General features: G+C 52.3%; 1 long non-coding RNA gene across 3 annotated transcripts in view; it reads right to left on the bottom strand.

Moving 5' to 3' along the window:
* The window catches only part of LOC134759674 (uncharacterized), a 132,822-nt gene extending 120,642 nt beyond the window's left edge, over positions 1-12,180 (bottom strand). Inside the window, exons 1-4 of one of the 3 annotated variants that reach the window (XR_010136232.1) lie at positions 12,088-12,180; positions 9,548-9,635; positions 6,131-7,385; positions 3,800-5,430 (exon numbers count right to left, since the gene is read on the bottom strand). This is a non-coding gene — a long non-coding RNA (uncharacterized LOC134759674). Of the gene's footprint in view, positions 1-3,799; positions 5,431-6,130; positions 7,386-9,547; positions 9,636-12,087 lie in introns of those variants that run through there. The other 2 variants (XR_010136231.1, XR_010136233.1) reach the window with 2 other exon arrangements.
* Between the last annotated feature and the right edge of the window lie 3,792 nt (positions 12,181-15,972).

The raw sequence follows: 15,972 nt of genomic DNA, 5'->3' as shown, positions 1-15,972 counted from the left end.
AGATTGATGACCAATTAATGCGAAAACCTTAGAGGAATCTCCACTAATTAAAAAGCAAATGGAGTTGTAAAAAAAAAAAAAAAAAAAAAAAAAAAAACCCAAGCTTCAGATTATTACAGACTGAGGTTATTGCATAGCACAGAGGCAGCCTGATAACACAGATGACATCTTTTGTAAAATAGGAAGCACAGAGTGCCTCCCAGGCCGCGCACGAGGAGACGCCCAGCACATGTGCCAAGTTGTCCTCTGTCCCTGCTCCCGTACACTGCGGCTCCCATACACTTAGCCTCGATGGGACCCTGCAGACACGCAGATGGGTCTGGTCTGATGCTTCTGGTCCTGGGGCAGCTGCTAACATTAGCAGCAACCACTGAAGCGAGGCTTTGCTGGGGCGGCCCCCAGGCCTGGAGAGGCTCCCCTGGAATACTCAGATATCAAGCAGATTTCAGCTGCATATTAAATATAACCTTCTAAAAATAAAGATGGCCACCCATGAAGATGCTGCCTCACAACTAACCAGTCCCTTCTCAGAAACATTGCAGGATGAATCCTGAGTTGGCTGAGAGGGAGGCAAAGATGTCCCAAGGTTGGTCCCCATGAGGAGACTCCATAATCTGTGTCTGCAGATCAGAAATCTCCTCTTGTCATAACATCCCACATCTGGGGTTGTCTTTTTCCTCAATAAGGCCTACATTTTATCCCTGGAGGCCACCTCCAGCATGGGTAACATTCCTCTGAGCTCTTGGTCCAGCCACCAGTAACACTTTTCTGGGCTCTCTTGTGCCTGAGAGGTGAGCAGAACAGTCCCAAGCACCCAGACCTTCCTGCAGGTCCCCAGCACCCAGCCCCAAGGGGAGAGCAGAACTGGGTCTGCCTCATCCTAAGATGAGGTGGGCGAGACTGGCTCACAGGGTGAAGTGTGAAGTGTCTCCACGTATCCACAGTGCTGTCAGGTCAGAGAAGGAAAAGCATTTTCCTGCAGAGCCCAAATGAGTAGAACTAGGAATGGAGGTGGAAAGTGTAACAAACCAATTGGGAGTCAACAAAAGTAGCCTTTGAACACAAGAAGGCCATTCAGTCCCAGGAGAGTCGCCATGAGGGACGCTGAGCTCCCAGTGGTGATTTATGAGCCTTGAGTGACCACAGCGAGGGGGCACCAGCCAGCAGGATGGAGCCCGGACTTCAGAGTCACCACTCCGGGGCCCTCCAATCTCCATTTCGATTATTCTTTCCCCTCTCATTTCAATCCCTTCTTGTAACAAAGATTGCTCCATGAGGAGTACCTGTAATGCTCTTTGAACAGATCATCTGCACATTTTAATAAGTTCTCAGTGGAACATTTACTGATGGGCCCCTAAATGAATGAGGGTGGGCAGAAGTCCTTAGAAGTCCTGAGTTTCCTAACATTGTATGGAGCCCTTACTCTTTTCTCAGGGTGAGATCGATGATGGGGCCTGCCCTGTAGTTTCAACAAGGCCCCTCAGTAAATCTGACCTGAATTCAAACCAGTGGTGCAGGAGAATCCCCTTAAAGCACATAAAAGGGCTCCCTGATGGTGAGTTGCCTACCAGTCAGAAGCCCCAGGTTTCGATGCCACCTCCCATCTCCTATTAACCAGCTGTGCACCGTTCACCAAGTTACTTTGCCCCTCTGTTTGTTTCCTCTTCTGCAACATCAGGCAGACCAGAGGGAGACAGGACGCAGGGTATTTCAGGAGCTCCCGTGTGACCATGATGGGCTTGTATCAAGCGCTGGCCTGGAATCAGGGCTGCTGTTCCTCCTCTCCTTCCAGCCCTGCTGCCTACAGACAGCCGCGCCCACGCTTCTCCTGTGGAGATTGCCACATCCTGGCCCCCTTTCCCCGGTTGCCATGGAAAGATGAGAGCGGAAAGACAAGCTCAGCACGCAGGCGGATTCACGGCTCAGTCCCTGCAGAGAACTCCAGAGTCCCTGGGATGAACCTGTCAGTGCTGCAGGCTCTGCGGCTCATTAGCAGACAGAGCAGCAGGCAGGGCTTCCTACAACTTCTCAGCACACGCCTGGCCCTCCCTCCTCACTCGGAGGTCTCCTGGATACCCTGGGTGGGCTTGCAATCATCGCATGTTCCATTTTTCTATGTAAGCCTCCCTGCAGAAGATCCTAGGCTACGGTTGATGTGAGACACCGCTAGACAAGCTGGGTCAGCTCTGGGGAGTGACACGAGGGGGCCTCTCCAATCCTTTAGGTACCAGCCAAGGAGAAGAAAGGGAACTGACCTCTATCTGGGCTTCATATATGCCAGACACAGTCCCAAATACTTTGCACATGTGATCTCATCAAACCCAAGCAACTGTCCTGAGAATGAGCGTGGCATTATCCCCACTTTGTGGATAAACAAATTAAGGTCTGATAACCAAGAAACAGGCCTGTGGTCAGACAGCTAGGAATATTCCTAGCCCAACTCCATTTGTTTAGAAATGCAATTCCAAGATTGCACTCTTATCCCAAGTTCAAGCTTTCAATGTTGAAGTACTGCCTCTCCAAACCTTTAGTATGTAGTGGGCTGGACAATGGCCCCCAATTAGCAGACCCTAATCCCTGGAAACTGTGAAAAAGGTCTGTGCAGAAGAGACAAGGAAAGATTATTGTGGATTATCTGAGTGGGCCCTAAATCTAATCAGGAGTATCCTTAGAAAAGAGGGCAGAGAGAGATTCGACACACAGGGAAGGCCATGTGGCCAGAGAAGAGATTAGAGCCATGTGGCACCAAGGACACCAGGAGCCCCCAGAAGCTGGAAGAGGCAGGAAGTTCTCTTTCCTAGAGCCTTCTGGGAGAGCACAGCTCAGCAGGTTCTCTGGATTTTGCCCCCTGAAACTGATTTTGGACTTTCAGCCTCCATTACTGTAAAGAACAAATTTTGACTATTTTAAGCCATCAAGTCTGTGGACATCTGTTACGGCATCCATAGGACACGGAGCCCAGGATGAGGGCTCTGAGAAGTAGTGTGGGGCATCCTTGGGTCCTTGTCACCACTCCCCAAATGATGCTCATCCTCTATGCATTCTAACAACACCCTAAGCAAATGGCACCCATGTTTCTCCAGGTTAGTATTGTTCTTCCGAGCTCCAGATGCAAACATCCCAAGGCCAACCTTCTATTCCCATAAAGACATCTCAGGAAGCTCACGCATTATACAAAAAGGAGTCCTTCACTTCCCCCACACCTCAAAAACCACATGACTGCCTTGGGTTTCTCCATTTATCAAGTGGTGGGAGCCACTCTTAATTCCTCCACTCCCCTCACACCCAGTAGGGCTTCCAGGAACAGGTTGTAATGATCCCCCTCTTCTCCCCCACTGTGGTCCAGCCACGGTCATCTCTGAGTGGGTCATGGCAGCATCCTAATAACACCCCCAGCACCATTTCTGGCTGCAGCATTCACACAGCAGCAGGAAGGATCGTCCCAAAGCAGAGCTGAGTATGCCACTCCTGTCACTCAAAATAATACCCACATTCTTTACCAGGGACAGAGACCCTGCCTGGTCCTGCCTGAGCCAGTCTCCCATGCCCCGTGACCAGTACCTGCTCCCTGGTCTCAAAGTCCTTAGGCTCTTCAGGGCTCCAGGCTTGCTCCATTTCTCCCTCAACTGAGACGTTTTTTCCCAGATCTCCATATCCGGCCCCTTCTCAGCAGCCCAGGTCTCTGCCTGCACAGAGGTTTTCCCTGTATGTGCCACTCCAGAGGCCTGTTCACCCCGCGACCACTCCCCAAACCCACCCTTGTTTTTTCATTTTTATTAACAATGGCCTCAATCAGTTAGTATGCACTATTCATTTATTTACACTAACCCCCATGCCTGGCTTGAATTTGCCCCCCAAAAGTTCTTGTGTTATAAATTCAATCCCAATGCAACTTTGTTGGGAGGTGATTGGGTCATGAAGTCAGGTTAGTTATTGTGAGAGTGGGTTGTTACAAAGTGAGTCTGGCACCTGGTGCTCTTCTTAGTCTCTGCCTTTCCACCTTCCACCACAGGATGACCCAGATGCCAGTGCCATGCCCTTGGACTTCCCAGCCTCTTCAACTGCAAGAAGTAAATGTATCTTCTTTATCAACTGCCTAGCTTGTGGTATTATGTTTTAGCAGAAAATAGACTAAGACGTCCACTAGAATGCAAAACCCAGGCATGCTTGCTGGTCTCATGGCCGTTGTCTTAGCAATGCTGGATACAGCACCCAGCACTCAGTAGGAACCCAATGCATGCTTGTTAAATGAATAACTGTCAGACAAACTGTAAATTGGACAGGGCAGGTATTATTATGATACCTATCGTTAAATAAGGGAGCCAAAGCCCAGAGTAGTTAAGTGCCTTGTCTGACATCACATAGCTCATAAATAGAAGAACAGAAAAGGTGAAGTGAGGTATTAGATACGAGGGAGTTGCACATGGTAAGGTGCCATGAGAGATGGGATGATTGTAGATCTTCTTCTCTTGATAGCCAGCCAAAATCAGGAACAGGAAGATACAGAAGACAGTGACAGGGAGCAGTCAGGCGAGGAAAGAAAAGCTCTAATTTGGCGATGGAAAATCCGCTGGGCAAAGCCTTACAGTCAGCAGTCTGGGAGGACACAGAGCTGAGGCAGGGTCAGGCAAGAGTCATAAGAATAAGAGCACTGGCTGAGAAGGCAGGCGGCTAATGAGAGGAGTGGGGAGATCTGAGGGTGGAGCCAGCCACACAGGTTTCGGCCAGTCTGATTGCTGGAGAGTGGGCTGAGGGTCGAAAGGACTCAGCAGGCTGCCGCCAACCCCCCAGTGATGTAAGCAGAGCACGTGGAGGAGCCCAGAGGGAGGGGGGACTCCAGCATCACCTCCCACACAGACTGTGCATTAGGAATTCTGTGAGATACTATGGCCAGAGGATCCCAGGGTACATGGCTCTCGAGGATCAGACAATCCTGCCGCCTTGTGTTATAGGTCACATCACCCAGCTTTGCAACCCCAGCTCCTTGCACAATATGGCAAATATTATTTTTCTCAATAAAAGATTTCTGGATGAATGATGATGAGGCCCATCAAGGTGAGTCAGTGCTCTAATTATCCATTGCTGAATAACAAGCCACCCTGAAAAAAGCAGAGAGAAACAACCACCAATGTATTAGGCTTGTGGATCCCATAGGTCAAGGATTTGGACTGGGTACAACAGTGGTTGTCAGCCTCTATTCCTCAATGTCCAAAACTCTCGTAAGAACTCAGATGGCCAGAACCTGGAATTTTCTGGTGTTTCTTGACTCCTATCTAGTGGCTGAGCCAAGATGACTCAAGAGTGAGGTTCCATGAGCCTGTTGACCATGTCTGTCCATGCTGCCTTTCTCTGTTCCCAGCCTTCTCCCAACACAGCAGCTGAGTCCAAGGAGAGAAGGTTCCTCAAGTGGAATGTGACCATACCCAGAGTCTGAGCACAGGACACAGCCCTTTACAACCCAGCTCAGAAAGTCACCTGGTATCGCCTACCCATCCTCTGTTGGTTGAAGTGGCCATGGGCCCACTGGATGCAAGTCAAGAGGCCACAGACCCCCATCCCTGGAAGAACCCACGGCCAACATTTTTAAACTGCCATTGTCAGGAACTCAGAGGTTCCCGATGCCTGTCTTAGTCTGTTTTCTGTTGTATAATGGAATATCTGACACCAGGTAGTTTGTAAAGAAAAGGAAGTTATTTCCTACAGTGCTGGAAGCTGGAAATCCAACGTCCAGGGGCCACATCTGGTGAGGCCCTTCCTGCTGGTAGTGACTTTCTACAGAGTCCCAAGGGGGTGCAGGGCTTCATATGGTCAGGGGGCTCATGAGAGAGAGGCAACCTGGCTTTTACTAACAACCCATTCTCGTGATAAGTAACCCCACCCCTCTCTAACCCATCAATCCAGTAATCCGGTAATCAATGGATGGGTTAATCCATTCATGAGAGCAGAATCCTCATGACCTCATCACCTCCCAAAGATCCCACCTCTCAACACTGCTCACATTGAGGACCAAATTTCCAACACAAATGAACTTTTGGGGACACATTCAAACTATAGAAATGGCTGTATTCACCATCTCCGTTTGCCATACCCAATGACCACGGACTAGGGGGCTTAAAGAATCAGAACTTACTTGCTCGCAGTTTCAGAGGCTGGAAGTTGGCATCAAGTGTCAGCAGAGTTGATTCCTTCTGAGGCCTCTCTCCTCACCTTCCAGATGCCATCTTCTCAGGGATCCTCAGGTGGTCGTCCCTCTGTGTGGCTGTGTCCTAATCTCCTCTTATAAGGACACCAGTCACACTGGGTCAAGGGCCACCCTAATAACCTCATTTTACTTTAATCACCTCTTTAAAATCCCTAGATCCACACAATTCCGCCGGATGAGGTGATCTGATACTCAGGTGAGGTCCTTCCTGGCTCTCTCAGGCCACTCTGCTGTTTTCACGAGGGCAGAAGCTGATCCCAAAGTCCCTGCCCCTGACTCCACAGAGATGACAGTGGCCGGAAAGGCCGAGAAAGGTCCAGGAGTTAGAGACATCCACCTGATTTCAAAGCACATCATAAAAGTAAACTGTCCTCCCAAATGGAACACAGGAACATGCTGGCTCCTGCCAAGAGCTCGCCCCATTTGATCAGAGCTGCAGTCTCTCCCGTGATATCCTGGCGTCCTCCGTGGAAGTGCAGATTCTGGGCAGGACTAAATCTGTTCCTTCTTTCTTCTCTCATTTCCTCTACTGAATGCATGGAGCCATTACAACAGTTTCTATCTCGATATACACATATTTTCAGGGCAGAAAGATTGTAGTGGGATCCCATATTGGCAGGAACTATCAGGGAAGCAACAGGATGTAAATTCCGTCATCCTCACCTGGTGTCCTTTGCTTTTCCAACCCGCTTGTCACTTAAACTGCTCCACACCTTCCCCAGTGTCCCAAAGCCACACATGATGGGCTGCAAATCAGCACACAGCCTCGGGAAAATCTTTGGCCCATGAGCGTGAAATTTTTTAAAATATACATCCCCACTATCTTGAAGTGCAGGCTCCTTCTAACAGACAGAAAAGCAGCCTGGGTTTCTTTTTTTTAATCCACAGGCACATGGCAGATTCCCGTTCTGCCCACATCTGAGAACAAGAGCTTTGGGCAGCCGGTCTCCACCATGTGCGGCTGGCAGGGGCTGGGCAGGAGGCGGGAGGCAGGAGCCAGGCCCAGCGTGGATGTCACAGTCCCCAGAGCTTACGCTTATGGAGAGGCAGATTCTGCTCCGTGGCAGGGGAGCTGCAGACATGGCCCCCAGTCCCACACCTGTCCAGGTCACGAGCCTCCTCCGTGAGGCCTAGGCATTCCCCTTCACAGCTCTCCATTCCAAAGGGCATCAACGACCCTGGCCTGTGGAAATCAATCCTGTTCTTAGAATCTCCATCATTTATGGAATCCATTGTTGCTTGCCAGAATTACAGTGGTCATTCTTAAAATGTCAGTTTAAAGCTCTAAAATTATTATCTGCTAAATTCAGACACAATTCCGATGAGGAATTAATTTCTCGCTCAGAACACCCTCAGCTGCAGCGGGGAGAGGATGCAGCAGCCGGACCAGCTCCTGCAGCTGTGCTGTGTTCACGGGAGTTGCTAATGGGAGCAGGAGCTGGGCCTATGTCTGTCTTTCCTTATCATATTACTCTCATTTCTATTTTAAAAGATGCCCCCACCAATGTACATTGCATATCAATGATGAGATGACTTAATTTTTTGGGCGTACTGAAAAGACTGGATGGGGGTGCCAGGCTCACACCATCACTCAGTGAACCCCAGGCCGTGGAAGGGCAGTCGCTTTCTTGGCTTTGGGGAGGTGGGTGGCCATTGAGCAATGAGGCTGCCCAGAAGGGCACAGGCCCTGGAGGGGACCCGTGCTGGCACAGCAGGCTGGCCTGACTAGAGGGGCTGTGGACACCAGCTGCCCTCCCTTCTGCCTGCTGCCCCCCAGGCAGCACATCCAGAAGAAGCCCTCAAACCAGCTAGTATAGACGGACATTGATAAGGGAGACTGGGCTCCCGGACAGGTAGAGACATTGTGGCCAGCACTCCTGGGGAGGGAGACAGAATGGCAGCAAGAATTAGCTTGGGGCTCTGCCTGGCAGCAGTGGCTCAAACAGGGGTGGCTAAGGGTGGCCTGGGTGTTCAGAGCCCTCAGAGACAGAGGCAAAGCCCAGTTCTCCCTTGTCACTGCCTTGGGAAGGGGAAAGTGGGGTGCAAGACCTCTCAGTCCGCAGAAGTCAGCATTCGGAAGATATCAGCCAGCCAGAGAAGATGACACCAGATGCAGAAGTCCAAACACACAAGCCAGCGGCAGGCACCCACATTAGAGAACCCAGTCAGGTGGTTCATGTCCCTCAGGAGAATCTGGTCACAGCCTCCACTGCTCTTTCCTCCTCTCTGCCTCTGTCTGTTTTTCTCTCTCCCCCTTCGGTCTTCCTCCTCTTCCTCTTAAAAAAAAAAATGCGTGGTCTGGCAGGGGTGGGTAGGGCACATGCAGGGTCCGTCCCACCCCAGCCCACCCCATGCCACCCTTGCAGCTACATGGGCCTCTGTGGGTCCTGGAAATGGGGTGCTGTTTGTACAAGGCCCTTGGAGGCGGCCCCTCTGAGTCGCTCTTACTGCTCCTGATAAACCGATTGACTCAAATCTCTCCTGTGGCTCAGTTCCATGACCCTGGCTCAGATCCTGACACAACCTCCACGGCCCGCAGAACCCGCGTGTATCCTTCCTAGAACAGTGAGGGTAGCACCTCCGTGTGACCATGTGATCCCTGGCCACTCCCCACATGCACTGATCATGTCCATCACCACAAGGGCCACACCCAAGAGGATCCAGGACCACTGCTTGATGCTAAGCAGATGCTGTTGACAAATGACCCAATGGGGACACAATGGCAAGGGTGGAATGGGGGGAAGCTGGAAAGATGGCCCCATAGAGCCAAGGGTGAAACTGGAGGTGTCTGGGAGGATGACCCCATAGAGCCAAGGATGGAATAGGAGGCAGCTGGGAAGATGGCCCCATAGAGCAAAGGATGGAACTGGTAGCAGCTGGGAAGATGGCTCCATAGAGCACAGGACAAAACAGGAGGCAGCTGGGAAAATGGCCCCATAGAGCAAAGGATTGAATGGGAGGCAGCTGGGAAAATGGCCCCATAGAGCAAAGGATTGAATGGGATGCAGCTGGGAAGAAGGCCCCCATAGAGCAAAGGATTGAATGGGATGCAGCTGGGAAGATGGCCCCCATAGAGCCAAGGATAAAACAGGAGGCAGCTGGAAAAATGGCTCCACAGACCAAAGGATGGAATAGGAGGCAGCTGGGAAGATGGCCCCATAGAGCCAAGGATGGAATAGGAGGCAGCTGGGAGGATGGCCCCATAGATCCAATGGGCCACAGAAAATAAAAAAGCAGGGCTGCAGGTGAGGCCCAGATGCAAGCAACTGCTCGGTGCTACCCTTCACTGCCCGGATGCACACACACAAACACGCGGACACACAAGACACACATACAGACACTCACAGAGCAGAGGCTGGAAGTACGCTGCCATCTGCCTTCCTCACCTTCCTGAGTAGGCAGAGCAGCAGCTTCAGGAACTGAAAAGCCCACTCTGAGGGCAGAAAGAAAGGAAAGCAGGGTTCATCTCCTCCCTCAGAGGACCTCCAGGTTCAAAACCCAGACTCACACCCTCCCTCAGTGAACACCAGGCTCACACTCTCCCTCAGTAAAACCCCAGGTTCACACCCTTCTTCAGTATAACCCAAGACTCACACCCTCCCTCAGTATAATCCCAGGTTCATGCCCTCCCTCAGTGAACCCCCAGCTTCACACGCTCTCAGTAAAACCCAAGATTCACACCCTTATTGAACCCCAGACTCACACCCTCCCTCAGTGAACCCCAGGTTCACACCCTCCCTCAGTGAACCCGAGGCTCACACCCTCAGTGAACCCCAGACTCACACCCTCCCTCAGTGAACCCCAGGATCACACCCTCCCTCAGTGAACCCCAGGTTCACACTCTCACTCAGTATAACCCCAGGATCATGCCCTCCCTCACTGAAACCCAGGATCACACGCTCCCTCAGTGAACCCCAGGTTCACACCCTCCCGCAGTGAACCCCAGGCTCATACCCTCCCTCAGTGAACCCGAGGATCACACCCCCCCTCAGTGAACCCCAGGTTCACACTCTCACTCAGTATGACCCCAGGATCATGCCCTCCCTCACTGAAACCCAGGATCACACGCTCCCTCAGTGAACCCCAGGTTCACACCCTCCCGCAGTGAACCCCAGGCTCATACCCTCCCTCAGTGAACCCGAGGATCACACCCCCCCTCAGTGAACCCCAGGTTCACACTCTCACTCAGTATGACCCCAGGATCATGCCCTCCCTCACTGAAACCCAGGATCACACGCTCCCTCAGTGAACCCCAGGTTCACACCCTCCCGCAGTGAACCCCAGGCTCATACCCTCCCTCAGTGAACCCGAGGATCACACCCCCCCTCAGTGAACCCCAGGTTCACACTCTCACTCAGTATGACCCCAGGATCATGCCCTCCCTCACTGAAACCCAGGATCACACGCTCCCTCAGTGAACCCCAGGTTCACACCCTCCTGCAGTGAACCCCAGGCTCACACCCTCCCTCAGTGAACCCCAGAATCACACCCTCCCTCAGTGAATCCCAGACTCACACCCTCACTGTGAACCCCAGGCTCACACCCTCCATCAGTGAACCCCAGATTCACACCCTCTGTCAGTGAACCCCAGGATCACACCCTCAGTGAAGCCCAGACTCACACCCTCCCTCAGTGAATCCCAGGATCACACCCTCCCTCAGTGAATCCCAGACTCACACCCTCAGTGAACCCCAGAATCACACCCTCCATCAGTGAACCCCAGATTCACACCCTCCCTCAGTGAACCCCAGGATCACACCCTCACTCAGTGAAGCCCAGAATCATACCCTCACTCAGTGAACCACAGGATCACACCCTCACTAAGACCCCAGACTCACACCATCCCTCAGTGAACCCCAGGGTCACACCCTCCCTCAGTGAACCCCAGACTCACACCCTCCCTCAGTGAACCTCAGGGTCACACCCTCCCTCAGTGAACCCCAGACTCATGCCCTCCCTCAGTGAACCCCAGAATCACATCCTCCCTCAGTGAATCCCAGACTCACACCCCCCCTCAGTGAACCCCAGGCTCACACCCTCTGTCAGTGAACCCCAGACTCATGCCCTCCCTCGGTGAACCCCAGGATCACACCCTCACTCAGTAAGATCCCAGACTCACACCCTCCCTCAGTGAACCCCAGGGTCACACCCTCCCTCAGTGAACCCCAGGGTCACGCCCTCCCTCAGTGAACCCCAGGATCACACCCTCACTCAGTGAAGCCCAGACTCACACCCTCCCTCAGTATAAACCCAGGCTCACCCCCTCCCTCAGTGAACCCCAGACTCACACCCTCACTCAGTGAGCCCCAGACTCAAGCCCTTCCTCAGTATAACCCCAGGATCACACCCTCCCTCAGTGAACTCCCAGGATCACACCCTCATTCAGTGAACCCCAGACTCACATCCTTCCTCAGTATAACCCCAGGATCACACCCTCCCTCAGTGAACCCCAGACTCACACCCTCACTCAGTGAACCCCAGACTCACGCCCTTCCTCAGTATAACCTCAGGTTCACACCCTCCCTCAGTGAACCCCCAGGATCACACCCTCACTCAGCGAACCCCAGACTTACACCCTTCCTCAGTATAAACCCAGGCTCACGCCCTCCCTCAGTGAACCCCCAGGATCACACCCTCCCTCAGTGAACCCCAGACTCACACCCTCACTCAGTGAACCCCAGACTCACACCCTTCCTCAGTATAACCCCAGGATCACACCCTCCCTCAGTGAACCCCAGACTCACACCCTCCCTCATTGAACCCCAGACTCACACCCTCACTCAGTGAACCCCAGACTCACCCCCTTCCTCAGTATAACCCCAGGTTCACGCCCTCCCTCAGTGAAGCCCAGGCTCACACCCTCCCTTAGTTAACCCCAGGGTCACACCCTTCCTCAGTATAACCCCAGGCTCACGCCCTCCCTCCATGGACCGCTGTTCTCTGCGTGCTGGAGGAGATGTGCTGCTGACTCACTGAATGGCTATACCGGCTCTCCAGGAGGGACTCTGTCATCTCCACTTTAACTGCTGTGGGAACAGGGGATCTGTGAGACAAGGCTCTAGGTTTACACAGCTCTCAGGCAGGAGACTTGAGGCCAAAGTCTGACTCTTCAAAACCTCTAGCACAACGACCAGGTGGGCAGCACACAGAGTCAGATGGGGAAGGCTGGTGCGCCCACCATGCAGTTTGATGTAAGAAGGCATGCAGAGCCCTGGTGTGTGTTCAGCAGGGGAGAGAATGAGTTCTATTGGCTTAAGGAGAAGGGGCCTTGTGGCAGCTTGGGGAATGGACTTGAAGCAGGTTAGAGGGAAGGGGAGCTGCATGATGGGCCTCATGGCAGGGCTGAGTGGCCAGTGGGGGCTTCGGAGCAGCAAGACCAGAGCTGAGCAAATCCTGAACTACAGCCGGGGTACAGTGGGAGGGGCACTAGGATGCACTGCTGGATGGGACCCTGGGCAGGTGATGGGCAGTCATCAAGAAGGACTTCTGGGTACCTGGTTTAGACAATGGGTGGAGAGTGGAGCCTTCTCAAGACAGGAGATGAAGCAATCATCAGGTTTTGAGTAAAAGTCAGGACAAACTGGCTTCACATTGGTTGGTTTTGAAGAACCTGTGAGTCTTCCAAGTAGATAGAGCCAAACACAGGCCTGGAACTCTGCAGAGAAGGCAGGAGCTAGAAATAGGTGTGGAGCCCTTGTGAGGGTGCAGCACCACCAGGGACTGTGCGCAGGCGCAAAGAGGCCAAGAATGGAACTCCAGGGAGCAGAGAGAGAGAGGGAGGGAGGGGGAGAAAGAAAGAGAGAGAGAGAGAGAGGAGTTCTGGGAAGACAGCGCCGAACTGGATGATAGTGATCATGGGGAGGCCACAGGACCAACTGCCCCACAAGGCGTGTGGACAGTGATACCTAATAGTATAGAAACTGTCCTAGGATGCAACCCCCAGTGGTGTGGGGACTGGGTGACTTTTGCAGCTCCTTCTGGCCTGGGCACTCTTTCATCCTCTGAGTGCAAAAAACACACCTCTTCTATTCATCTTCTCCCGCATCCCCACAGTCTGGAGATCTGACCCACAGAAGGTCATGCTAGAGAATCATGAGGATGGATGGATGGATGGATGGATGGATGGAAGGATGGATATGTGCACTGCATCTTGCCAGCAGCTGAGGACTCCAGAGCAAGGGTCGCCTCTCCTGCCAGGCACTGGCCAGGCTACAGCTACAGCTGTGCACACTCCAATGTGACAGGCACAGCTCCCCTGGGCCGTGGCGAGCAGCAGAGCCTCAAACCAACTGTACGTGCCAAGGCCGAGGCAGAGACACCTGTGCAGACTCCAGACAGCCCGAGAGTGCTTGATGCCCCCTTGAGCTCTTTCTCTGCCACACCAGAATGTGTACATGCAGGCACATGTGCACACACATGCACACACAAATGCACACACATGCACCCACAAATGCACATTCATGCACACACATGCACACACATGCACACACACGTGCACACACAAATGCACATTCATGCACCCACACATGCATGCTCACATAAGCACATGCCAAGGCTTAGTGTCTCCCTCAGGGACAGGGCATACCTCTCCTCCACACCTCCTTTGCAGCCAGGGGGAAGCTTCTGACCTGCCCGCCCCCTGTTAAGCACGCTCTGCACACGGGGACTTCCCAGCCCTCTCCCAGCCGTGTGCTTCTCTCTTGTCATCTGGCCACAGAGGCTGACAAGCACAGGCAGGTCTCCAACTTGGCCCCAGCTCCACTTGGAGGCTGGACTGGCAGATAAATTGGTCCTGGAGGGAGGTGAGGAGGGGGAACAGAAAGAGGGGGGCCTAGAGGGAAGATTTCAAATGCATTTCTCTGCTAAACCAAACTCCAGCTTTCCAAGGCTCATAGCTGTGTTGCAAAGGCTGACAGAGCGCCAGCCCAGGCTCAGGCAGACGGTGCCAGGAGGGGCACAGGCCAAGCAGAGTGAGCTGGGATCCATCAGAATTCGATGAAGCAGAGGCTCCAGGAGGAATGGTCTGGCCTGCCGACCTCAGAGCATCTCTAGAGGCCAATCCGGCTCATTCCAGCTTATTCCGGTTCTGTGGAAGCCAGAAACCAGTCAGATCCAGCCTGAGAAGCACCAGCATTTGTCCTAAGAGTGAGTTGAGAGAGGACTTGGTGTGCAGCCACACTCAGCAGGTGCCCCTGACCTTCAGACCTTCGCAGACCAATGGCTGATACCAGTATGGCCGTTTTTAAGTCCAGAGGAGGAGGCGGCACAGCACAAGAGAATCCAACTTCAAAACATACTTTCTTCTTGTTGTTGACCAATTCTTCTCAGAGGCTCCCACCAGAGGCCTGCAAAATGGAGTCCAGCAGGGCCCCCCACGTTCCAGTCCACATTCAGTAAAAAGCATGTGGAAGGGGGTGCCATCATTCTCTGCTCATTCTGCTGTTATTTCCCTAAAGTCTTACCATAAAAGGCACAGTGCTCACAGGAATTGCTGCTTCCAGGTATTGGAATGTGGAGGGCTTCGCCCGACCACGGCTGGCTGTGGGTCCTGGGTATGGAGTCAGTGAACCAGGCAGACAGCACTCAGCCTGCAGAGCGGGCATCCTGGATTCCCGGCTTCCCGAGAGACAGTGGCTGCTCCAGAACTGCCATGGAGCCACAGGCTGTGGGAAGCTGGGATGGAGCACACTGCTTAGAAATAGACCTGGGGGTCTCCAACAGACAGTGTCATCCGGGGCCTGCCTACACTGTCTGTGTTGAGTCGGCAGGTGCAGCCGCGCCTACCTGAAATCTGAGTCAGACTCACCAAATGCCCACAGAGAAGGCATATGGAAGAGGGAAGTCCCTCGCAGAAGTCAGGAAAAGTCTGTATCATATACAAAACAATATATGGAATGCTATCTGTCTCAGGCTTAAAACCAGTATTGCCTATTCTGAAATCCCAATTACATCTGTTCTTAGCATGACACGCTATGAAATGTAAAAGCCTGAAGCCCTTCAGTGGCTTTCTGGATGTCAGACAATTCTTGCAAATAGCAACTTAGTGAACACAACCTAACCGAATAAAATCATGCCAATTGGATTCCCTTTGATCCGGACATACCACTCCGATGTATGGAGGCCAGTATTTAACATAAGGTATGACAAGTCTGCTTCAGCAAAACCATTTGAAAATTGGTATTATGACATGCCAAGGCCACAATACTACAGCTGATAGCCCACACCTCTCCAGCAGCCCAACTGCACTGAGAAATTAAGTGCTTACAGGGCACTGACAATTGTAAATCAAATTCATTCCTAAGAAAATGAATAAAGTGAATTTTTAAGAAATGCTTTGACTGGAATGTACTTGGAGGCACAGGTATGTTGTGGAGGAGATGGACACTGACCCAAGACCAAGTTGCCTACAAAAGTGGTTGCTACAGTCTACAAGCTTGTGCCTGCCTCCTAAATTTCTATGTTAAAATCCTAACCCCAAGTTGATGGTATTTGGAAGACCTGGGAAGTTGATTAGGTCATGGAAGCAGAGCCCTCATGAGTAAGGTTAATGACCTCAAAAAAAGAGGTCCAAGAAACCTCCCTTCCCCTTGGCTGGGGAACCAAATCACCATGAAGTGGGTTTTAAAGGTGATTCCAGTGAAGGCTCAGAAAGGACAGAGGAGAGCTGCAGGGAGAGCCTCCGCCTTACGGAATATCTAAATGGTCATGAACAGAATGTTGGTAGAAATATGGATGATAAAGGCCTTTCTGGTGAGCTCTCAAATGGAAAT

Source organism: Pongo abelii, chromosome 12, assembly GCF_028885655.2.
Source record: "Pongo abelii isolate AG06213 chromosome 12, NHGRI_mPonAbe1-v2.0_pri, whole genome shotgun sequence".
Classification (NCBI taxonomy): Eukaryota; Metazoa; Chordata; class Mammalia; order Primates; family Hominidae; genus Pongo; species Pongo abelii.
Note: the sequence above shows the minus strand (reverse complement) of the source record. Positions and strands in the feature narration are given on the sequence as shown.